Source organism: Phacochoerus africanus, chromosome 15 (assembly GCF_016906955.1).
Source record: "Phacochoerus africanus isolate WHEZ1 chromosome 15, ROS_Pafr_v1, whole genome shotgun sequence".
Lineage (NCBI taxonomy): Eukaryota > Metazoa > Chordata > Mammalia > Artiodactyla > Suidae > Phacochoerus > Phacochoerus africanus.
Genome location: NC_062558.1, coordinates 45590985 through 45615362, shown reverse-complemented (window position 1 = coordinate 45615362; position 24378 = coordinate 45590985). Strand labels below are relative to the sequence as shown.

The window sequence follows — 24378 nt, the reverse complement described above, 5'->3', positions numbered from 1 at the left end:
CTTAGAAGGATTTCTTTACTTGGTGACTTTAACTCCACAGGAAGTGTTTGTCTCCCCTCAATGTATGTGTATTCACAAATGATATTGATAGTTTTAGTGTAAATGTAAAATGTTTTGAGAGATTTAAATAAGATAGATTTTCAGTGTATATTTTGATAGTACTTAGTTATAGTTAAAACGTTTACAAGTATGTGGGAATTCATATGTATTGGTAAGGGGTAATAAGTATTAGTACCTGGCTCCTTTTTAGATGTTGTTATCATGTCTCTGAACCCAAACAGATGTGGGTACACAATGATTGAAAGGAACAGATATGCTCAGAATTATAAGCTGAACTCATTTTTTTATTACTCAATGAATTTATTACATTTATAATTGTACAATGATCATTACAATCCACTTTTATAGGAATTCCATCCCAAAGCCCAAGCACATCCCCCCACCCCCAAACTGTCTCCTCCAGAGACCATAAGGTTTTCAATGTCTGTGAGTCAGCATCTGTTCTGCAAAGAAGTTCAGTCTGTCCTTTTTTCAGATTCCACATGTCAGTGAAAGCATTTGATGTTGGTGTCTCATTGTATGACTGACTTCACTTAGCATGATAGTTTCTAGGTCCATCGATGTTGCTAAAAACGCTGGTATTTCGTTCTTTTTAATGGCTGAGTAATATTCCATTGTGTGTATGTACCACTTCTTCTTGATCCACTCCTCTGTTGATGGACATTTAGGTTGTTTCCATGTCTTGGCTATTGTAAATAGTGCTACAAGGAACATTGGAGTACATGTGTCTTTGTGAGTCGTGGTTTTCTCTGGATAGATGCCCAGGAGTAGGATTGCTGGATCAAATGGTAGTTCTGTGTTTAGTTTACTGCTTTCCACAGTGGTTGCACCAATTTACAATCCCACCAACAGTGTAATAGGGTTCCTTTTTCTCCACACCCTCTCCAGCACTTATTGTTTATAGACTTTTTGATGATGGCCATTCTGGCTGGTGTAAGGTGGTACCTCAGAGTGGTTTTTATTTGCATTTCTCTAGTGATGAGTGACGCTGAACATCTTTTCATGTGTTTTTTGGCCATCTGTATGTCTTCTTTGGAGAATTGTCTCTTTAGATCTCCTGCCCATTTTTCGATGTGGTGGTTTGTTTTTTTGGTATGGAGCTGCAGAAGGTATTTATAAATTTTGGAGATTAATCCCTTGTCAGTCGATTCATTTGGAAATGTTTCCTCCCATCCTGTGGGTTGTCTTTTCGTTTTGTTTAGGGTTTCCTTTGCTGTGCAGAAACTTTTAAGTTTAATTAAGTCCCATTTGTTTATTTTTGCTTTTACTGACATCACTCTAAGAGGTGGATCTGAGAAGATGTTGCTGTCGTTTATGTCAGAGAGTGTTTGGCCTATGTTTTCCTCTAAGAGTTTGATAGTGTCTGGTCTTATACCTAGGTCTTTAATCCATTTGGAGTTTATTTTTGTGTATGGTGTTGGGGAGTGTTCTAATTTCATTCTTTTACATGTGGCTGTGCAGTTTTCCCAGCACCGTTTATTGAACAGGCTGTCTTTTCTCCATTGTGCATTCTTGCCTCCTTTGTTGTAGATTAGTTGGCTATAGGTGCGTGGGTTTAATTCTGGGCTTTCTATCCTGTTCCACTGATCTATATTTCTGTCTTTGTGCCAGTACCATACAGTTTTGATGACTGTAGCTTTGTAGTATAGTCTGAAGTCAGGGAACCTGATCCCTCCAGCTCCTTTTTTCTTTTTCAGGATGTCTTTGGCTATTCTGGGTCTTTCGTGCTTCCAAACAAACTTTAAAATATTTTGTTCAAGTTCTGTGAAAAATGCCCATGGTAATTTGATAGGGATTGCATTGAATCTGTAGATTGCCTTGGGTAGTATAGTCATTTTGATAATATTGACTCTTCCAGTCCACAAGCATGGTATGTCTTTCCATCTGTTTGTGTCATCTTTGATTTCTTTCATCAGCATCTTATAGTTTTCAGAGTACAGGTCTTTTGTCTCTTTAGGTATGTTTACTCCTAGGTATTTTATTCTTTTGAATGCGATGGTAAACGGGATAGCTTCCCTAATTTCCTTTTCTGCTTTTTCATTGTTAGTATATAGAAACGCTATCGATTTCTGTGTATTGATTTTGTATCCTGCAACTTTGCCAAATTCGTGGATGAGCTCTAACAGTTTTCTGGTAGAGTCTTTAGGATTCTCTAGGTATAGTATCATGTCATCTGCAAATAGGGATAGTTTTACTTCTTCCTTTCCAATTTGGATTCCTTTTATTTCTTTTACTTCGCTGATTGCTGTGGCTACGACTTCCAGAACTATGTTGAAGAGTAGTGGCGAGAGCAGACATCCTTGTCTTGTTCCTGATCTCAGCGGGAATTCTTTCAGCTTTTCACCATTGAGAATGATGTTCGCTGTGGGTTGGTCATATATGGCCTTTATGATGTTGAGGTAGGTTCCCTCTGTGCCCACTTTCTGAAGGGTTTTTATCAGAAATGGGTGTTGGATTTTGTCAAAGGCTTTTTTGATTTCTTTGTCTATATATTTTGCCAGTTGCTAAGAAGGAAGTTGTTAAAATCTACAACTATTTTTGTGGACTTGTCTGTTTCTCCACTTAATTTTGTGAAACATGGCTTCATGTACTTTGAAGCTCTTTCATTGGGTGAATACTCATTTATAATCTTTTTTGTCTTTCTGATAGATTGGCCCTTTTATCATTATGAAATGTCCCTTTTTATCATTGGTCATAGCTTTTTATTCTTGAGATTTACTTTATCTTATTCAAATATACCCACTGCTACCTGCTTATGCTTACTATTTGTTTTCCATATTTTTTCTGTCTTTACTTCCTGTTTCTGTGTGTCTAGATGCAGATAACATCTAGCTAGGTCTTGCTTCTTTATTGATTTTCACAGTTATAGCCTTTTAATTACAGAATTTCATCATTTGACATTTAATGTAATTATTGGTATTGTTGTATTTAGGTCTGTTATTTTACTTTTGATTTTCTGTTTGCCCCATTTTTATTTTATTCTCTGTTCTTCCTTTTCTGTCTTCTAAGGGTTAATTTAATCATACAGATTTTGTCTTGTCTATTTGCTTTTTAGCTCTACATCTTTGCATTATTTTTTAATAGTTGTTCTAAGGATGATGCTATATACCTTTAACATTTCATGGTTTACTTTGAGCTACTGTTGTACTACCTCCTATAAGTACCTTATGATCTTGTAGGTCCTATTACTCCCAACTCCCTGTACTTTATGTTATAGTTGTCACATTTATTACTACACCTATATTCTTTTTAAACTCCATAGTATAGTATTAAGGGTTTTGTTTTATACAGCCATTAAAAGAAATTAAATGGAAAATAATCTTTTCTATTTATCCACTTATTTATCATTTCTTGTACTTGCATTCACACATAAAGATCTGAATTTCCATCTGGTATTGTTTCCCTTCAGCCTAAAGAACTTCATGTAGCATTTCTTGTAATGCAGATCTGCTAGTGATGAGTTATCATTTTGTTTACTTTAAAGTGTGTTTATTTCCCCTTCATTGTTGAAGGATAGTTTTGCTAGATTCAGAATTCTAGGTTGATAGATTTTTTTTTTTTTTTACTTTCAGTTGAAAGTAGCCTTTCCAATGTTTTTTGGCCTCCATATTTCTGATAAGAAGTCAGTGGAATGAATAGTCTGTATGATATGTGCCTATTTTTTCTTGACAGGCCTATTGACTGCCTGTTGTTGATGTTGTGAAGTTTTTTTTTTAAACAGCTTGATTGAGATATAATTCACACAGCATACAATTTACCCCTGTAAGATGTATAATTCAGCGATTTATAGTGTAGTCACAGAGTTGTGTATTGATTACCTTTTGTTTTGATGGTTAGTCCCATTTTTTTTTAATGGCCACACCCACGGCATATGGAAGTTCCCAAGCCAGGGACTGAATCTGAGCCACTGCTGCAACCTATGCCACAGCTGTGGCTATGTTGAATCCTTTAATGTATTGCGCCAGGCTGGGGATCAAACCCATGCCTCTAAAGTGACCCGAGCTGCAGCAGTCAGATTCTTAACCCACTATGCCACAGCAGGAACTCCTGTTAGTCACATTTTAGTGTATTCTTTGAAATGGGATTATAGCCAACACTGTCAAAGATACTTTATAGAGACTCTGGATCCTGATTTTTGCTTGACAGTATTGATTTTTGTTGTTGTTTTACCAGTTAACTTGAATTAGTTTAAGCTCCAAATTCATTCTTCTCTGTGGTGGATGGCAGCTGAAACCTCTGTTCAGGTCTTTTAGCTTTGCCTGAGCTGCTTAGATTTGGCCTCGCACATGCATATTTCATGAGTTAGAGATTTGTGTAGAATTTATACTCAGATTTTAAGGCTCCCAACTGTGGCTCTTTCTGGGATTTTTTCCTTTGGTTCTTCAAGTCATAAAGACTCTGTGTTTTCTACCTGAGTTTTAACCTCATCACATGTCAATAATTAGGGTTTGCCCTTTGCCCTCTGGTCCCTGCCCCCTCAAACTGTCCTCTGGCTTTCAAAACTGGGAAACTTACCCAGTGCCATTCCCTTCTTCAAAGAGTCAAGTCCAACTTCCCTACAGTTTTTACTGCCTTTGGTTGCACTCCAAATGTTTTTAGGTAAATTCTTCCCCCTCCCCCCTCCATGCTAGCCCTCCTGCCCCTGTCATACTTTATAGTTGTCATCTGTAGGAGGGTAGGTCTGAAAGGAACTACTCTTCCATTACTGGAAATGGTACTCCTCCTATCCACATTAACTCATTGCAACTTGATTTGCACCATTTGTCCCCTGAAAAAGATCACCTGTGATCTCATGGCTGAGTTGAGAGATTTCTTGACAGTTCTAAATTTCTCTAATCAGCATACAACATTTGGCAGGCTCTACTAACTTTTCCTTGAAATTCTCTCTTCCTCTAGTTTCTGTGAATCCCCACTCTCCTGACTTTCTTCTTGGCTGCTCTTTCTGTACGATCTTCATTGGCTTTTCTTATCCCCCTTTTAAAAATGAACAGTTTTTTAAAGTTACAAGCATGGTACTTTTGTTAAGAAATTCTTATAATATGAAAGTGTATACAGTAGAAAAAAGAGGTCCACCCTGTTACATACCTTCCTCTATCCCACTCTTCAGAGCTAACTGCTATTAACAATTTATTTAGACTCTTTCCAGACCTTTTTACTATGCACATAAACACACAGCAGTATAATTATATATGTAAATATACATATGTGTGTACAGATTGTTCCTTTTTTAAAAGCTTGGATCATAATATATTATTTGCTTTTCTGCCACCTGCTTTTTCTATTCCACCTCCCTCTTAGGCTTCCCTCTGTGTCTTTATTCAGATATCCAACATTATTTTTAATGGCCCTCTTCCATTATATTACCATTTATTAAATGTGGGAGTTCTTGTGGGGTTTTTTTCCTTGATTTTTTCTTGTTCTTTCTTTGTATGGCTCTATCGTTTTTACTACCATACCTTCAACAATTGCTTCAGTGTGCATTGTTTCTAAATCTAAATTCTCCAGCTCTGACCTCCTGCATGAACATCATTTTCATTCTTATCAACTACCTAGTGGATACTTCATCTGATTTTCATGCCGATGTGTCCAAGTTTGTGAGTCCAAATGTGAAATATCTTTTTCCTAGATTTACTGCTTTTCCTAGCTTTCCTAATTCCGTTCATGGACAGCTCCATTCTTTTAGTCATCTGTATTGATTTTCTTTTGAGCTATAACAAATTGCCAAAAACCTTTTTCTTTTTTTAAGTAATTTTTTTCCATAATATTTGTTTTACAATGTTCTGTCAATTTCTACTGTACAGCAAACTGACCCAGTCATACATATAGGTATATTCTTTTTCTCACAAGTGACACACAAGTGACACACAAGTGACACACAAGTGACTAAATATAGTTTCCTATGCTATACAGCAGGATCTCATTGCGTATCCACTCCAAAGGCAGCAGTCTGCATCTGTTAACCCTAGACTCTGAGTCCATCCCACTCCCTCCCCTTCTCCCTTGGCAATCACAAGTCTGTTCTCCAAGTCCATGAGTTTCTTTTCTGTGGAAAGGTTCATTTGTGTCCTTTATTAGATTCCAGATATAAGTGACATCATATGGTATTTGTCTTTCTCTTTCTGACTTACTTCACTTAATATGAGAGTCTCTAGTTCCATCCATATTGCTGCAAATGACATTGTTTTGTTCTTTTTGATGGCTGAGTAGTATTCCATTGTGTATATATACACACATCTTCTTAATCCATTCATCTGTTGATGGACATTAATTCCATGTCTTGGTTATTGTGAATAGTGCTGCAATGAACATGTAGGTGCATGTATCTTTTTCAAGGAAAGTTTTGTCTGGATATATACCCAGGAGTGGGATTGCAGGGTCATATGGTAGTTCTTTCTTTCTTTTTTTTTTTAATGTGGTAGTTCTATATTTAGTTTTCTGAGGTACCTCCATACTGTTTTCCAGAGTGGTTGTACCAGTTTGCATCCCCACCAACAGTGTAGGAGGTACTCTTTTCTCCACACCCTCTCTAGCATTTATTATTTGTTGACTTGTTAATGATGGCCATTTTGACTGGTGTAACGTAGTACCTCATTGTAGTTTTGATTTGCATTTCTCCAATAATTAGTGATGTTGAGGACTTTTTCATGTTGTTGGCCATCCGTATATCTTCTTTGGAGAAATGTCTATTCAATTGTGTTGTTGGTTTTTTTGCTCTTGAGTTATATAAGTTGTTTGTATACTTTAAGCCTTTATCAGACAATTTCTTCCACTTACAAGAACTTCTGTGACCCTATCTTGCTTGTCTAAAGTCTACCCATCTTTTTAGGATTATATATTCAAATACTATTCACTACTTAAAGCCTCTCTTGGTATAACAAGAAAGTTCTTTATATCTTGTCTGAGCCCTAATAAAACTTTTTAAACTTGTTTTATTCTGTTTATATTCAATCACAAATGATGGTTATTTGCATACTAGAGTTACCTCTACTGGATTAAAAACTTGATGAAAGTTTGAATGACATTCTTCTCTATAGTCTCTATATCTCTGAGTGTAACCTGTTACATATTTTGAGTACTCAGTAAGTGTTTATATGGCTAGATTGAATGAGTCAAAGCTTATTCCAAGAAATTGTGCCCTGATGATTGGAAGAATAGTGGTGCTTTCGGAAATAAACAGTAAAGCTGAGAGGAGAAACCTCTCCAAACTTGTTCCTTACCAGACACGGTAAGTTTGTTTTGTACATACTCGGTATGTATTTCTCTCAATGTAACAAGAGCAAATGGAACTAGAAACAAGTATTAAGATGCTGTCATCCATGACATCTATGAGATAAGGAGGGAAAGCCAGCCAGTGAGACTGAGGCAGGATCCCAGAGGGAGGAGGTGATCTGGGTAGAGTTCAAGGAGAAGAGAGCTTCCAGATGGGAAGGGCATATCCCTTATATCAAAGAAGCCAAGGAAAATGAGATTTGAGTCACTAAGAAGGTTTTTGGACATTAGAAGCTTCCTGCGTACATCTGAGGGGGTATGTGGATAGAGCCCAGGGAGATGGAGAAAAAGAGAAAGTGGAGATTACAAGAAATTGTTGTCCTTCGGTGGTCAGTTTACTACCCACCTTTTAGTTGCTTTAAAATGAAACAAGTAGAAATGATTTAGACTCTTCAGATTTTCTTTTTTAATTAAAAACTCTTCAGATTTAGTATGAACAACAAAGAATAGCATAGATGTTGTCTAAGTATATCTTACTTGTGAAAATAATGTAAATTTTGACCTGGAAAATGTCCATCTTTCCTTTTACACTCAAAACAATTTTAGTTGCATGACAGTATTTCTGTAGCCTCTGGTTTTTTGGTAGCCTTCTTTATGGTTCTAATTTAGAGAGTTTGGAGTCAAATCTCATGCAGCAAAGTAGGTCACCAGAGGAAAGCCTCAGTCAAAGTCCCCTCACTCTGATCATCCCAGGTCTCATTCATTGGGGAGACAGGCGGAAATGCCTCTCATTTTACTTTGAGATAAACTGCAATTAGGAAAATGAGAAGGGTGATAATTAGAGGGATGGCTCCTTCCCTCCCTCCTCCCTTCCTCCCTCCTCCCTTCCTTTCTCTCTCCCTTCTTCCTTCTCTCCCCCTCCCTACTCCCTCACTTCCCTTTCTTTTCTTTCCTCCCTCCTTACCTCCTTTATTCCTTCCTTTCTTTCATTTCTTTCTCTTTCTGAATGAAAATGATCATTTAGCTTGCCATATACCCCTGGAATACACACAAAAGTGAGCACATTTCAGGAGCCACTTCCTATGTACAACAGTGTCAAAGCTGGTTCTCTTTCTAGTTATGGGTCAAACTAAGAGACAGGAAGTGCTTCCCACCAAGGCCTAGAGTAAAATATCCAATAACCTGTGGAAAATAATTAAAAAGTTTAAGATAGCTGTGCCTTTTTGGTCAAAAAGACAGGTTATATCTAGAAAGTAGATTATTTGGTAAAGAAAGGGAAATGAGACGTTCATTAATTCATTTGTTCACTTAACCATTCATTCTTTTGCTCAACAAATATGTATTGAACATTACTTACGTTATAGGCCCTGTGCTAAATTTTGTGAATAAAACTGACATAGTTCCTGTCCCCATGGAGCTTAATGGTTTTTCATTTAACATTCATATATGGAGGCCTGCTCTGTGTCACATGTTTATTTTCATTTTCATATTTAATCCTCTCCACAAACCTATGAGGTCAGGAATATTAATTAATTTTACATATGAGAAAATCACAGCCCAGGTAGGTTAAAAAAACTTGGTCCATTTAGTTTCCAGAAACCCATAGCAGAAAAGACCTATGGAGATCTCCTAAAATGATGCTAGGACTCTTTCCCTCTGTGTTTTCAAACCAATCTGGAAGTCATATGTTGAAGTAAAAGTTTGGTAGCAGTTCTGGTGGGCATACATCATTCCCCTTATTTACAGTGCAGCAAAATTATGGTCACTAGAAATGGTGACTCTTAGCTGTTCTAATTCTAGGATTTAAGAAATATCACCTAAGTAACTTTAATAAAAATTATATTTAAAAATTAAATTCTGGAGTTCCTGTCATGGTTCAGCAGTAAGGAACCAGACTAGTATCCATGAGGATTCGGGTTCAATCCCTGGCCTCACTCAGTGGGTTAAGGATCTGGCATTGCCATGAGCTGTAGTGTAGGTCACAGACGTGTCTTGGATCTTGCATTGCTATGGCTGTGGTATAGGCCGGTGGCTACAGCTCCAATTTGACCCCCAGCCTGAGAACTTCCATATGCCACAGGTATGGCCCTAAAAAGACAGAAAAAATAAAATAAATTTTGGCAGTCTGAATCAGAAAATTCTGAATTCCCAAGGAAAGGTGGAACAATATTACATGTCTATATAACAAACATATGTTGCACCTTAATTATATAGTATTCCTTATTAGATTTTAAGAAATAAATAATTACTATGAACACATTTAAAATAACAGTATCCTAAAAGATCTTGTAATAAATTTCTTTTGTAAGAGAAAAATATTCTGTAATATGGCACTCATTCTCTTTCACCTGTTTTTCACATTTCAGTTTTTATATATTGGGTTTTCTTTAGGTGGAGAGAGGTCTAGTTTTACAGGTAAAATGTTAATAATAATTTCAGGTAGTAATTAATTTACACTAATTGGATGTTTTTCTTTGAAAATCTGCAGTATGACTTATGGGACCATTTTCAAAATAACCACTCATGATGTCCAAGGGGGTCTATGAGACTGCACATTGAAGTTCTTGCTACAGGAATGTAGCTCTTTTACATTTGTGTTTTACAGTACTTTTTTGCCTTTCTAATAGCCCTAAGAGGCGAGCTATTATTATTCCTGATGTGGATCCAGAGGTTAACAAATATGTGTAACTCACCCAAAGTTGTAGAGTAAGAGGCAAAGTTGAGACTGGACTTTGGGGCTCTGATTCCATGTCCACAGATCCTTCCATGAAGATTCCAATGGGACTCATGCTAAGATTACTAGGCCAGGGCTAAAAACCTAAGATGCTTCTTCTGCACTTACCCCTACCCTCCATATACAGGAAGATGAAAAAGAAGAAACAGTATTAGAAGGGCTCTAGGCCACCTTGAAGCTATGACCCCTGCTCATGCCAGTTCTCCTAGAGAAGTAAAGGCACCCTCAGGATGGAACAGCCCTTTCTCCTCTTTTCCTAGAGAATCTATTTTCTGTTGATTATTTATACTGAAACATCCCTTTCTCCTCTTTTCCTAGAGAATCTGTTTTCTGTTGATTAGATACTTTTGCACACATTATTTCATTTCATCCTCACTACAAAGCTATATGGTAGGCATAGAAGTAAAAGGTACTGGTACTAGATTCATACAGTTTCTAAAAAACAGAGGCAAGATTCAAACCCTGGTCTGCATACTCTCTTCTATACAGCCCACAGCCTCATGAACCCCACACATTTGTTGTACCATTAGTTCTTGTGCTTTAGAAGCATAGATAAGACTACACAGATTGTCAAGGTCTAATAATAATATAAAAAAAGACCATGATGTAGGAAGCCAAACCACACACCTCTGTTTTTCATACAAAACTGTTCCTGTTAGAATCATGAAAATGGGAAAAGAAATGTGTTCTGGAGGCTGAAACAGATTTTTCTAGACATCTAAAAGGATGTAACAAGAATGCACTTTCCCTGTTTGAAAGGAGAAATGAAAAATGGAGAGCATCAACCAGAGCAGAAGATTTTTCTGATCAAGCACCAGAGGACTCACAGAAGATGATTCAGACCCTCATTAAGGTTGTGACATGCACATCCTGTGCTGTGCCCCACACCTATCAGCACCTAATAAATATTAATAATATTTATTCATTCCTTTAGGTCAAGATTTGTTAACCTGCTTGTCTAGACATTGCTATTTAAAAGGAGCTGTGATTTGCTTACAGATACAACGCGTCTGTAAACATGTGAGCAGTGGCAGACGGGGCAGTAAATCTTGGTCAGAGCTGCACTTTGGATGGTTTCAGGAGAGGCTGCAAAACTGTTGTTGGAATAATGAAGTGGCTGCTTGCTGCCAGGTCTCAGAGTTCTGTCTCCAGCAGGCAGAGTCTAGCAGTAAATTAGCTTATGTTTCAGCTTGGCAGTTGGAACTTGGTTCATTTGTAGATGCTAATTGTAATCTGATGTTATCAGCAGCAGGTAATTGAAATGGGCTTGATGAATTACTTAATTTCTTTTAATAGCTGAGTCTTCAAGAACTGAATAAAGAAGATAAGGTGATCAGGAGGAAAATACAACAGCTCTATCTTTCTAATTAGTGCTTGGAGGTTTTTTCTTCTTTACACAAATGATTATGAACATGTGAGACTGAATAGGTTTATGAGTCACAAGCCCCCATGGGGGCATTTCCCATTAGGCAGCCCAGTCCTGAGCATTGATAACACTTCTGTTAGGACTTTAAAAGGGAACATATGAATGATCACTTTGGAGAACATTGATTTCTGAACACAGTTCTATTTTCTCAGACTTTGGTGGGCACTGCCTTGTGGGGGTGTTGTCACTCTGGCATTCATTCTACCTTCAGCCCTTCTGTGGCTCTTTTTGTGAGAGCACTGCCTGGCACCATGCAGTGAGCAGGGGAGCCACACAGTGATGTTAGGCATTGGCTCTTGCCACTCACATCTGGCATTGGCACCTCCCACACCTGCCTGCCCCTAAGTCTTTCCATCTGTAGCAGCTCCTGTGTGGCTATTTGCTTTGCCAGTGATGGTGAGTGCAGATGTGACCCTGGCTCCTGCCATCTGTGCTGGATACTGCTTACTGGACAAATGCCCCATGACTGCAATGAGCTTTGGGGTGTCTTTCTCCTGGTATCTTTTGGCTCTGCTTTTAGTCTCAAGTTCATTGCTTAAGGAACCCATCTGTTTTGGGGTGACTTTGGAGGAATTTACTTTTGACTGATATTTTGAGAAAAATCAAAATAATAGCAGAAAAATTAGAACATTAGAGCCAGATCTCTTAAATAGTTCAAATTACCTCTGTGGTTCCTCTTCATGGTGAGTTCTATTTAAAGACAGCTGATTGTTAGAGGTGAAGATTCCAGGTCTCTAAGCCACCAGAATGATTGTGGTAGTAAATGCCTTTGATAGTAAATGCATTTCAGGGATTCTAGTGATGTGCTATTTCTTGATCTGGGTGATAGTTACATGTCTGTGCTCACTTTTGAAAATGTGTTGAATTGTATGCTTAAAATTTTATATATTTCTGACTATATATTATACTTTAATTAGAGGTTTACTTTCAAAAACAAATTGCACTCAGGGGTGGGGGGACGCAGAGTGGAATTGGAATGGTGTGCCTTTCTTCAACCTATCTGTGCCCATGGCTTTCACCACCACACACCAACTCCCCAAATGCAGACCTCACTTCCACCTGAGATATCTGTCTACTGCTGCTTCCTGGACAGCTCCATCTGCCCCAGGTAGGCTTCTCTCTAGGTCTGTGATTCATATTGTGTATTTCCCATATCTGAGAATGGCAACACAATCTCAGTGCCCAACCTAAAAATCTCAAAGTTATCCTGAGATCCCTGCCTCCTTCCTTCAAAGCCCAGATCTAGTTGACCAAAAGTCCTGAGAAGTCTGTCTCTCCAAACAAGTTCTGTGGTATCTGCTGGTCTGTGTTTTCAGCCTTTCATCTACTCTTGCCTGGATCATTGCAATAGCTCCGTCATACTGGTCTCCCAGCTTCTCCTTCAGTTCATTTTCCACACTGCTTCCAGGGTAACCCTCTTCAAACCCCAACTACTCAGTCTTATATATACTCAATCATTTCTATACTTAAAACTCTGCAGTGATTCCCATTACCTTTAGGATGAAGTCCCAAATTCTTGGCCTGGAGTGAGACAATGTGTTGGTCTCTAGTTCCCAGCTCCTGGCTTGGAGCTCCTAAAACCCTTGTAATTTCCTAAGTAATCAGTAAGAACATCTTTTGTTCTAATGAGGCAACTCTGGATGGACTTCTGGATGGGAGCAGAAAGACCAAGCTGTGATTAGAAGCTTGGAATTTTCAGCCCTGCCCTCCCTATCCTCCAGAGGTAGGAAAGGGGCTGGAAATGAAATTAATAGTTGATTATACCTACATGAAGAAGTCTGTAGAATCTTAATAGTAGAGGGTTTGAAGAGCTTCTAGGTTGGGGAACACATCCACTCCAGAAGGGTAATGCACCCCAACTCCACAGAGACTCTTATGGAGAAGCTCTTGTGCTTGGCATCCTCCCAAACCTTACCCTATATATCTCTTCATCCAGCTGTTCGTCTCTACCTTTATCATGTTTTTTAATAAACTGGTATGTGTAAGTGTTTCCCTGAGTTCTGTGAGCTGCTCTAGCAAATTAATCAAACCTGAGGAGAAGGCTTGGGAGCCTCTCATCTATAGCTAGTTGGTCAGAAGCATAGAGCTTGAGATTGGCCTCTGAAGCAGGGGTGGGGAGTAGTTTCATGGGACCTGATGCTTGCTCTGGGACTATAGTGTCAGAGTTGACTTGAATTGTAGAACACCTAGCTGGTGTCTGAGACTTGCTTGTTGTTATGGAGACAACCCCCCTGCACATTTGGTGACCAGAAGTGTTAGAAGTGAAGTGTAATGACTGTAGTAAAGGAGGCTGAGAGGAGAGAGACAGAATAGAGAAGAACTGGGTTTTTCCCTACACAGGAAGGGAAAAACTGAAATCTATCTTGCTTGCTTGCTTGTTTTTGTCTTTTTAGGGCCACACCATGGCATATGGAGGTTCCCAGGCTAGGGGTTGAATTGGAGCTGTAGCCACTGGCCTATGCCACAGCCACAGCCACAGCCATAGCCACAGCAATGTTGGATCCAAGTCTTTTCTTTGACCTACACCACAGCTCACAGCAACACCAGACACAACTCACTGAGCGAGGCCAGGGGTTGAACCTGCATCCTCATGGATGCTAGTTGGGTTCATTAACTGCTGAGCCACCATAGGCACTCCAGATTTTTCTGTTTACATCTGGCATGTGTATTTTTCGACAACCTGAACATTCAAAAAGTATTTATTGAACCTCTACTGTGTGCCAGACACTATGCCAGTGGGTGTGTGATAGACAAAGCAGGTATTTTAAGTGCTTAAAGGAAAAGTACAGAGTGGTTTCAGAAATTATTACATGAGATGTAATTTTAATTGAGGTGGGGGTGTCAGACAACTCTTTTTTAAGGAACTGGCCCCAATTTATGTAACTAATGCCATTTTATGCCATTCTCACCCTTCACTCTCACTGTTCTTCAAACCTCTGAGCTCTTTCACTGCTCCATGGCTTTCCTCGTGCCTTTTTTCTGCTCCTAGTAATCTTTCTCCTTCTGTCAAGCCTTTGAAATCTGGCTATTCATCCAAAATTCAATCAAATGTCACATTACTCTAAATTTCTCAGGCTCTTCCAGGAAATTTCGTGTTTATCTGTGTTCCTCTAACACTTTGTATATAGCACTTATTTGGTATTATAATTATTTAAAATTAGATCATAAATGCTAAAAATGGGCAGGATATCAAGCTTAGATTTTTTTGTGTGGCCGTATTATCTAGTGGCTAATAAGTGGCCACACTATGCATGTTATCTCGAGTAGATAAAGGACGATGAGAGCCAAGAACCATGGGAAATGCCAGGAACTAATAACTGGATTCTGAAGTTCAAGTAGTTACTTACCTCTTCATATCCACTGTGTTCATTCATTTCTGCCTCGCTACATTCTTTAAGTCAAGGTATAACTCCTGCTACTTCTGATTCCATAGCTCGGATTCTGGGAATGATGGCAGTTTCTGTACATTTTATATTGGACCTTCACATTCCCATTGGTATAAATGATCTCTAAAACTATCTACTGCTATTCTATGATTTTTCCATGGAAAGGCAATGTATATGGAAGCTGGAACTTAAGTTTTAAAGGCTTTTAAATGAACCAAAAATATAATCAGCTTGAGAAATAGTTAAACCAGCAGGTGGTGATTAGGTTTTATGATACCATTTTAATTTTACTCCTTGTGGTTAGTAGGAATACTGAATTGAGTGGATATTTCTCTCTCTCTCTCTCTTTTTTTTTTTTTTTTACATAGTCCTTTGCCTTATAGCTACATGAGACAGTCTGGCTAGCAGGCAAACTAAATAATATATTAACCTTACTGGATCTTTGTCCAAGAAGTTTATAAAGCATTGCTAAAATAAGGCCTTTTGTGCAGGTTTGAAGAACCCTAATATTTATTACTTTTTGGACAAGAAAATTACTAAGATATCACATTCTCTTTTAAGTACTTAAACTTAACAGTTTGTTCTCGTCTGCACTTATCTTCTAGTCTTAGGAAGCCAATATTAGTTTCACTTTTTAAGTATTCAAATAACAGTTTCCATAGAGAATATATGAAAGGCCTTTGTGATCTCTTCAACACACCTTTGAAGTGGCATAAAAGTCATGATAATAAAAGTCATTTCACTTATGGAATGCCTCCAGTGTGCTAACATTATACTTGGTGTAGCTTCCTCTGAAGTTTCATTGTTTAATTTAAAAGTCAGAAAGATAGGGCTTATTATTCCCATTTAGAAATAAAAAACTTAAAGAACAGAGAGGATAACTTGGCAAAGGTCCCACAGCAAGTGTGGGGTTTGATCCCAGAGCTGCCTGGATCTAAAGTCAGTGCTCTATATACTGTGTCATGCTGCCTGCCTCTCTAAAGAGAATGGGTACAATTATTTAGGAAAGAGATGAAGCTCTCATGTTTTTAAGTGACTAGGACAACTTGACCTTGTAACTGGAAAAAACTAGAATTCAGTGTATTTTACCCAAAGCTTCTTTTCATTCTCATTCACTTGTCCCCATTTGAACGCCCAGACACACCTAGAAACCGAATGCAGGGCAGAAGCATGGCTGCTCATAGACCACAACCTAAACTTGCCCCTCTTTTCTAGCATGAAATCCACAAGAGGCTTAAGTATTTAAGACTCTCTTCAGCATAATTAATAATTTCATGGTGCCTTCAAAAAGTAGCTTTCATCAAGAACCATTTTCAGCTTGTTGTTTCAGAAATTCTTCTTAAGGCTCTCTCAGACACAGCAGAAAATGCATTTGTTGAATTGGATTAAAGCCGGAATGCGACTTTTAGTTGGTATTGCTGACTCAGCCTGTCCCCACTTGACTTTCAAACAGCTTTGTTAGATTCTGAATACAGGCTCTCAGTTTTCAACACGTTTCAAAAAGTGCTCCTTTCTGCCCTCCTTTGAAGAGTTAAGTTGCTCTGGGAAGTGAACACTTTCATTTTCTAGTAAAAATTGCATTGGTGCCATTTAAAATATTTCCAAGAGCAATTAAAAAGTGAAGTAAATGCTTTGTTGTTATGTGTCCAATGTGCTTGCAAAGCAAGTCCTCATCAGAACAACCCCAGTGGCAAAAAAAAGTAACAGATTTGTGTTCTTGAGCCAGAATGTCTGAGCTGGCCACTTATTTCAAACAACAGCAAATTCTGTAATTGACTTTCCCTGATTCAAATGGAAGGTCCCATCAAATCCATTATCTAATACCGAGTAAGACAAAGATGGCTTGTAACGTGGCCCAGCTGTTGGAGTGCTCTGGAGGGAGATGTAATATGCTCTGTGACTCAGTAAGCAGAAGGTAATGGACTAAAAGTTATCAAGCCCTTCATAACAAGGAGATCTGGAGTTTAACCAGAAATTTCAGACTGTCAACCTTAACAAAACAGATGGTGTTCTCCAGTTCGTGGCACCATCCGGCGAGCTGGCATGTCTGCCTTGACAACTTCTGGTACTTCTTAAATGCCTGATGGAGAAAGACATTTTCTTTGTTATCAGTGAAGAACTCATACTACTTTTGTGTGTGACAAAGGGAGTAAGAAGCACCTGTGCACTAAATCTTTCTTTGAATTACTATTAGAATCTTTCTCCCCTATTCCCCTCTATCCTCCAGGGCAGTAGAATTCTACATAAGAATCCAGCTGAACTGTTCTTTTTCCTGGTAATATAGAAACCACTTGGATCATATGCCGATTTCTCTCCATTTTAATCACTAAGATGCCCCATTCACAAGTGGCCCCCCTTCACTGCCAATGTTGTGGGATTTTACAGTGTTGTTTAGCTAGGGTGACTATATAATTTACCACGGGGACAGTCCCAGGCCCCACCAGGATATAGGCTATAGAGTCACCTATATCTAGCATGCTTGTAAAGAACCTGACTGCTAGAATCAGATGGCCAGATTTTGGATCCCAATTATATCACTAACTGGCTTTGTGACCTTGGACAAAATGCTTAGTTGCTCTCTGCCTCAGTTTCTTCATCTGGGAAATGGGCATAATTACAGCACCAATCTCTCAAGATTGCTGTGAGGATTGAGTGACTTAATATGTATAAAGCCTTTAGAACAATGCCTGACACATAAGAAACACTCAAAAATGTTTTAATCCTTATCATCATCATAGTTTTATATCATGTATGGGAAGATATTAAAAGAAAGGTACTGAAATACATAGCCTCACCCTTCAGGATATTCTGATCTATTGAAAGTCAAAGGTGGTTATCGGGCGGTCTGCAATACATGTTGTTATTTGATCTCTTCATCTCTTTTCCCCCCAGCTTTATTGAGATATAACTTATACTTAACATTGTATAAGTTTAAAGTGTATAGTGTGATTATTTGATACACATGTATATTGAAGAATGTTTTACCACAATAAGATTAGTTAACACATCCTCTACCTCACATAATTACCATTTTGTGTTTGTTGTTTATGAGATCATTAAAGCCCTACTCTCATAGCAAGTTTCAAGTATGACATATAGTATTATTAACCTTAGTCATCATGCTGCACATTAGATTTCATGAACTTACTCATCTTATATCTTAAAGTTTGTACCTTTTGACCAGCATCTCCCCATATCCCCCACGCTTTAGCTACTGGCGACTATTATTATACTGTTTCTATGGGTCTGATTGTTTTTAGACTATACGTATAAGTGAGATTATATACTATTTGTCTTTTTCTGTATGACATTTCACTTAACATAATGTCCTTATGGTCCATCCATGTTGTCTCAGTGACAAAATTTCCTCCTTTTTTATGGCTGAGTAACGGCCCATTGTATATTTGTAAAATACATTTTGAAAATCCATCTATCCATTGATAGATACTTAAGTTGTTTCCATGTCTTCCCTATGGTAAATAGTATTGCAGTGATCATGGGAGATTGTGCCATCAGATATACGGTTTGCAGATATTTTCTCTCATTCCTTAGGTTGCCTTTTCATTTTGTTGATTGTTTCTTTTGCTGTGTATAATCATTTAGGTTGATGTAGTACCACTTGTTGGTTTTTGCTTTTTTGTTTCTTTCTGCTTTTAGCATCATGTCCAAAATATTTTTTTTTTGTCTTTTTTGTTGTTGTTGCTATTTCTTGGGCCGCTCCCGCGGCATATGGAGGTTCCCAGGCTAGGGGTTGAATCGGAGCCGTAGCCACCGGCCTACGCCAGAGCCACAGCAACGCGGGATCCGAGCTGCGTCTGCACCCTACACCACAGCTCACGGCAACACCGGATCGTTAACCCACTGAGCAAGGGCAGGGACCGAACCCGCAACCTCATGGTTCCTAGTCGGATTCGTTAACCACTGCGCCATGACGGGAACTCCATGTCCAAAATATTATTACCAAGACTGATGTCACAGAGCTTTTTCTCTGTTTTTTTTCCAGGAGTTTTATGGTTTCAGATCTTATGTTTAAATCTTTAATCCATTTCCACCTGATTTTTGGTAAATAGTGTGATTTAGAGGTCCAGTTTCATTCTTTTGCATGCAGATACACAGTTCCTCCAACACCATTTACTGAAAAGACTATCATTTCCCCATTGAGTAGTCTTGGTTTCCTTGTCAAACATTTGTTGACCATATATTGTGGGTTTAATTCTGGGCTGTTGATTTTGTTTTGTTGGTCTGTGTGTCTGTTTTTATGCTAGTACCATAATGTTTTTTATTACTCTATCTTTGTAATATAATTTGAAGTAAAAAATTGTGGAAGTAAAAAATTGTGGTGCCTCCAGCTTGTTCTTCCTCAAAATTTCTTTGATATTCAGGGTTTCTTGTGGTTCCATATGCATTTTAGGGCTTTTTTTTTCTATTTCTATGAAAAATGCCATTTTAATTTTGATAGGGTTTACATTGACTCTATATAGATGGCTTTGGATAGTATGGACATTTTAGCAATATTAATTCTTCCAGTCCATGAGCAAGTGATATCTTTCTATTTATTTGTGCTTTTTTTCAATTTATTTCATCAATGTTTCATAGTTTTTGATGCATAGAGCTCTCATTCCTAAGGGTAAATTTATTTCTAAGTATTTTGTTGTTTTTGATGCTTTTATAAATGTCATTGTTTTCTTTATTTCTTTTTCAAATAGTTCATTGTTGGCATTCCCTTGCAGTGCGGTGGGTTAAGGATCCAGCATTTTCACTGTAGCAGCTTGGGTCACTGCTATGGAGTAGGTTTGATCCCTGGCCCAGAAACTTCACATGCCATGGGCATGGCCAAAAAAAAAAAAAAAAAGTAGTTCATGTTAGTGTGTAGAAATGCAACTGATTTTTGTATGTTTGTTTTGATCTTTCAGTGGTAAAAGCACTGGGGTTGTTTACAGAGCAATTCACTAGGACACACAGATTATCCTGCTACATGGCAGATATTGCTAGCCCCTGCTGTTCTTCCTCATTCCTAGTCTTTTCTGTACATCTCAGCTTTGCTGGTCTCTGGGTGGGGTGAAAGGGAAGCAGATCTCTCATGTAGTGCACAAAAGACTGGGGAAGATAGTTGCTCACTCCACTCTTCCTTTCTTAACAAAAGTAACTCTTTCTAGCTGGAGTGTTCCATCTTTGTACTGAGTAATGCTGAGCAATGCTGGCTTGAGGAATGGGGTGATACAGGCAAGTTTAAGCTGTTCTTCCTTACTTCTCTTTTTGTGTGATTATTCTCAAATTTTTGTTCCAGTGTGTTGCTGAAATTTCTTTAGTGGACTCCAGAGCTCTCCCAGAGCTGTTTTTGTTCATGGATAGCTTATCTGTTGATATTTGCAGGGGATAGAGGCTGGGGTCTCCTCCTCTGCCATCTTGGTGGCATCTCTTCTGCTTCTGATCTCTTCATCTATTACTGACAGAACTCTCTGATCTCCCTGGCTGACATTTTTCTGACAAGAAACATTTTTTTTTTTTTTGTCTTTTCAGGGCCACACCCAAGGCATATGGAGGTTCCCAGGCTAGGGGTCAAATCAGAGCTGTAGCCACTGGCCTATGCCACAGCTTACAGCAATGCCAGATCTGAGCCGCATCTGCTACCTATACCACAGCTCATGGCAATGCCAGATCCTTAGCCCACTGAGAGAGACCATAGATCGAACCTATGTCTTCATGGATGCTAGTCAGATTCATTTCCGCTGAGTCATAAGGGGAAATCTGACAAGACACGTTTTATTTTATTTTATATTTATTTTGTCTTTTGTCTTTTGAGCACTGCACCCATGCCACATGGAGGTTCCCAAGCTAGGGGTCAAATCGGAGCTACAGCTGCCGGCCTATACCACAGCCACAGAAACATGGGATCCGAGCCGCATCTGAAACCTACACCACAGCTCATGGCAACACTGGATCCTTAACCCACTGAGTGATACCAGGGATTGAACCTGCATCCTCATGAATACTAGTCAGATTTGTTTAACCACTAAGCCATGACGGGAACTCCTGACAAGAAATACTTAAAATGAAAGAGACCCATTTAAAAAAAAAAAAAAACTAAACCAAAACATTGACTAAGGAGAACTGACCCCAGATTTTAATTTTGCCACCAATGTTCACTGATCTTTGGAGTGAGACAATCAGTTTTATACCAAGAAAGGAAAAACTCGAGCAGGTATGATAAGCTAATGTTCTGTGGCTCAGATATTGGCTGTACTGGGATTAGACATTCAAGGGCCCCAAACTGAGCTCCGAACCTTAACTTTTGCAAGTTGCTTCCCCTTTCTGGGCCTCAATTTTCTGACATGCCAAAAAATAAAAATAAAATAAACAAAAGTAAACAAAGCACTGTATAATATCTTTGTTCTTTACAAAATGGTTGTTAAGGCTCAAAAACAATGTAAATGTGAACATTCTTTGATGACTATTGGGTATTAAATAAGAGTCAGGTCAATATGACTCTATCAGGAATCTAGAAGTTAGTTAGTGTGGGTTTTTTTGTTTAGTGTTGCCCTATAAAATAAAGGATTCTTGTGGCAGAAACCTTTTTTTTTTTTTTGGCAGAAACTTTAAAGAGGATATTTTCCTGTGAGGCCACAGCAAGTGATGGGCAGAGCCTATCTCTGAAGTGAAGCCATCCTGAGCTCAGCCCACCTCAGAGCTGTGCCCCTTTGTTTTGCTTACACTTTCTGACACTCACGCTCCATCATGAGGGGTTGTGAGGAGAAACCCTGCCCCCCCCCCATGAGGGTTCTCAGATCCATCTTTGCGGTACTCTTTGCCTGACATGCAGGGCATGTGCTTCTTAGTGCTCTGTGTGGTTGGCTTCCTGTAAGATGCGAGCCCCTGAGAAGCTGCAGGCTCCCCATCTGATGCATTTGTATTCCCAGGGTTTAGTGCTGATGCTGTGTGAATTGATGAGTAGTGCTTAGCACATAGCAAGCACTCAGTAAATGGTACTGCTGTTTTTAATGCTTTGAAGAGATTCGTCTCTTTTAAAATCAGCTTACAGATGTCTCCACTCATCTCAATTAGCTGGATGCTAAAATGCAGACTTGTGTAAAGAATGACCATAGCACAGCAATTTTTGGCTTTCCAGAAGCTTTTTACCAAAGGAAGACAACTGCCAGTTGTTTTGTTACGGTAAACCTAGGTTTTTGAAACTCTGATCAGCAATCCCAGATTATGGTCTTGAGAGAACTTGAAGGTATACCTGGTAGATCTCCAAAACCATCTATTAAGCCTTGTAAAGCCATAGCTCTCTGAGAATCTCAAGGGGAAGGGAGACAGTGGCCACCAGGAGACAGAAAAACCTGAGCCTTGGTGTCAGACAGGACCGGGTTTGAATCATAGCTCTGTCATTCATGAACCATGTGGCTTTGGGAATGTTACAGAAGCTCTTCACGCTTCAGTTTCTTCATCTGTAAAATGGAGTTAGGAGTAGAACTTCGTGTGGGATGGGGTGGGGGGAGTTCAGCTTTTGTGGGGATTAAATGAGGCGATGCATGTGAAGCACTTTGCACGGTGCCTGGCACACAAGAAGGCTCGGGAATCGTGCGGGTGCTGCCCTGAGCCCTCCCCCGCCTCAGGGTGCTGCTGGCACCGCTAGGCTGTTTTCCTCCCTTCTTCTGTCCTCCTTTCCCCTCCTCCTCTGAATGATGTCAAGGCTCTGGGGAAATTTAAAGTTGTTCTTTGTAAAAAACTTGAAGATTCCTGACCTAGACAGATGATTGGAGCTAGTTCCTCCTGTGCTCTGGGATTTGCTAGAGGAAAAGTTTCCTCCTATCCTGGTGAAAAAATAACTTTCTTCCCTTATATGGTTTTAACTTGTACCAAGCCCCTTTTCCCTGTTTTAACATTTCACCTTCTATGTGATCTTGAAAAGCATTTTCTTTTCTTCTAGATATGTTTGTAATAATCGCAAAAGCAGTGGTGTTCCCATAAAGTACATGCCTGACTGTTAGTCCATCTCTGTGCTGGGGCCTTTCCCCCTCACCTTCTCTGTTCTTTCTCATTTATGGTGCACCTTGAAGAAGGGATTCATACTAAATATTGCCAGATAATAGCAGTCTTGCTTAAGAAACATGCTTACCTATGTTTGTTCTCATGCCCATTAATCTTTTGGGGGTATACACATCCTTCCATACATACATACATACATACACACACATATATATGTCATTGTGCTCAGGTTATACTTGAAAATAAAGAATTCTTAGAGTCAGATTGCGAATGGTTGCTAAGTATGAGCCAACTGGCTTTTCAGTTCTTTATTTCTAAAATATGTCAATATGTTCTTTAACCTTTTCTAATTATGAACCTTGACTCACAGAAGATATTTTATTCATTTGTCCATTTATCCACTTACCCATCTCTCCTCCTATTATTTCATTCATCTGCCTATCAAATAATTTTTGAACACCTACCATGCTTAAGGCATCATTCTGCAAAGATGAAAGTCAGTGGGTTGGGAGCCAAGAGATGGAGTTTTAGTTATGGCTCTGCCATTAACTCAGTTTCTACAGAGAGGAGAAATGACTTTGTGATGTAAAGCTCTTTCCCTCTGACATTTTATGATATATCTCAAGAGAAAATTTGACCACTGCTTGGGTGCTGTGATTGAAGGACATTTCACACCTCTTAAGAGTCATGAAAAATGTACAGATGGCTCTGTTGTACATTTAGGCACTTTAATTTATGTCAATATTCAAGCTTTCTTCACAAAGCTCACTTTATTCTGGAGAATCTCATGGTGGGGGTGGTGTTTATGAATGACAGTGTGCCCATCATATCATTTTGGCTTGTCTAATGGTTTCCCGAATGTTACTATTTTCATTTTCTGAAACAAATAACAATGGCAGACAAGGAATGTCAGAAAAGTCCAACCCCGATTTTTCTTCTTTGCCTTTCTTTTGTTCTGTTTTTATGGCTCAAGTAACAGGAATTTTATTACAGCAGTTTGTGTCCTCAGCTCTTTTGCTGAGGCTCTGCATAATTTATGATCTAGATTCCAAAATGTTAGTGAATTGCTCCACTAGAAATAATGGAATGTGACAGCAATGGATTCCACATTCTTGGCCCAAATATTTGTATCTGTGGTTTACAAGTCATTTCAGAGCACGATTGCTACATTGCTCAAGCTGTTACTAAGAATGAATTCTGACAAAAGGAGAGAATTTGGGTAATTATAAAAATACAAAATGGGTCTGTGCAGCAATATTCTGCTTATGGGTATCAGGAAGAAGAGCATATCTACCTCCCCACATGGTTCGCCCTCGATTCCGTTGCTGAGTATTAGGTATGTGATTTAGATCTCAGGGTATATCTGTTATGTGAAGGTATACATAAATGGTTAAGCAACACTTATTAGACACTTATCTGCCTGAATAAAGTAGGTACGTGCCCTAATGAAGTGCTCTTGGAGGCATCAGCTTTTTAGAGTTTTACCTTCCCAGGTCCTGACACAAGAGCACCATAATCTGCTTAATTCCTTTTTGTTGAAATACATTGTATCTCCCAAGTATTTCAGAAACATT

The 24378-nt window shown here is 38.8% G+C and overlaps 1 protein-coding gene across 4 annotated transcripts in view; it reads left to right on the top strand.

Annotated features, from left to right (window-relative positions):
• TTC28 (tetratricopeptide repeat domain 28) overlaps positions 1 to 24378 on the top strand; it is a 606162-nt gene that overhangs the window by 431214 nt on the left and 150570 nt on the right. The gene's annotated exons all lie outside the window — the stretch shown is intronic.